Here is a 2,159-nt window from a genome sequence, read left to right as displayed (position 1 = left end):
GCTTGTTCAGCCACAGATGTTTTTCCAGGCATTTTTAAGAATTCTAACTGAACAATTTTTTTTATTTCAAATAAATTTATGCTTTTGAGAATAGATAGTGAGAAATTGTGTTAGTTCTGTTGCATGCATCGAAAAATATCAGGGTTTAAATTTAACACTTATAAAGGGTTCAAATTTACAATACTTTGTAACTAAGCAAACAATACATACAAAGGCAAACTTATGCTTCCTTTAAGTAAATTATTTTCGTAGGCTAACCAGGGTAGTTTGTCTTGTACATCTAAACATAATAAAATGGAAAGTTTGTAAGTCGGCAGTCGGCTGCATGTTCGCGTTTTAGGGAGACACAGACAGAGCAAAGTGGCTCATTTTAGGGAGACAGACAGAGCAACCGTGGCTCATTTTGCTCCCTCTTAAGCGAGCCTCAGAGAGCAAGTGGGAAAATAGAAAGAAAGTCGTGTGCTCCCAGACAGGAAAAAATTTGTTTCTTTCTATGAGAGAAAGTCTCGCATCTCAAGCGAGCGCCGTCGCAAACCGGTTACGGGTAAGCAACTTTTATTTTTAAGGCGTTTGTTAGCAATTCTGGACCGATAAATGTCGCTACATATTTTGTTGCTGTGTATAAAAAACGGTGTGAAAAAAGTAATTTAATTTCAATCCTTATAAGTCCAGGGATGACCATCGCTTTGGTGTACACAATAGGCTCAAGGCAAAAAACATGTTATGAAATATTGTAACCGAACGTGTGCAACGTTGCAAGTTAAAACTTTTAGCAGTATATTCAACCAAAAAAAAAAAAAAAATAAAAAAATTTAGACAGAGTTCGCAAAACATCGCATTTGTTGTCGCATTTTGAACACTAAGCAGTAGGGATGTTCAAAGTAGAATATCGAATCCAGACGGGATTTGAATCCAATTCTGCCGTTTATTTCGGGTAATTGGAACCGATATAATTTAATGTTTTACCGCCGATTGTTGCGCCTAATTGTACAAATGCGTAGGGTAAGTTGGCCTGTCGCTGCGGCGACCAATTTATAGTCATTGCTTTAAATGTAACATGGTAGTGCAGTGTCAGCGTTTTTTCGGGCGACCAATTACTTCGCGTCTCGCGATAACGTTCGTCTAACAATTAAGTGTCTATCACGCATTATTGGGCAAGCGACTAACGTGTAATGTCTGGTGTGGAGTTCACAATTGCCCTAAATGCGTTAAGTTGCAAAAGTAATATTACGTTGCAAAACGTGCTGGTCTACAAAATGCGCTATAGGGTTACTTAAGGTCAACATTAGGCCAATATTCCGCGAGGTTATGCAGTTATGCACAGCGTAATTGTCAAGAATTTGTTATGTCAATAGTAACTTTGTATTCTTTGCAGTACTTTATTTGACTGCATAACAGATCATGTTAGTAAAAAAATAAGCACTAAAACTCAACACTGCAAAAACAGGACCAAATTGCTTAAGACTTCAGTGTGCAGTGTGTTTCATTGTACTCACTATTGGCAAAAATATAAGTTTTGGCAACAACCTGGATAGTTGACATAATACAGTTTACAGAACTGCTTCAAATGACAGTTGTTAAGAATGTTAAACATATGGGAGATTTTTTTATTATAATGTACACATGTTAGCAAATTGTTTGGGCGATTTATTGCTGTGATTGTAGGCCCTGTGGGGTAGATTAAGATTAATCCCTTACCTAAACAAAACCAAGGTTAGATAATTTAATAAAAATATACTAGGATTCGCTATTCTGGATTCGTTATTCTAGATTTGAAACCTATTATTCTAGAATAACTTGGGATTCTACTTTGAACATCCCTACTAAGCAGATTTACTTTTTAAACGAGGTTTTCTTTCGTTGGACGTCAAATACTGCTACCACACGGGTCGTATACTAAACATACTTTGAAAAAACATCAGGAAACCTACACGTACATCGTACAACAAGCCTTCCCAGCAATGTTGTGATGTTGATTGAGGCCAAAGTCTAATGACTTCTTTAATGGGTTTAACCACGCAATACTTGGCAGAGGTCGCGAAATATTGCGTTCATTGCACCAGTTTAACAGAAAGCATTTGTTTTTTCAATTAGGATTTCTTACGTTTGACGCAGTTTAGCACCGGGATTACGTATTTGCTTAAATATCACGCTATCAA

This window comes from Ascidiella aspersa, chromosome 4 (genome assembly GCF_963924565.1).
Source record: "Ascidiella aspersa chromosome 4, kaAscAspe10.2, whole genome shotgun sequence".
Classification (NCBI taxonomy): domain Eukaryota; kingdom Metazoa; phylum Chordata; class Ascidiacea; order Phlebobranchia; family Ascidiidae; genus Ascidiella; species Ascidiella aspersa.
The sequence above is the reverse complement of the archived record's forward strand: the minus strand, read 5'-3'. Positions refer to the sequence as shown.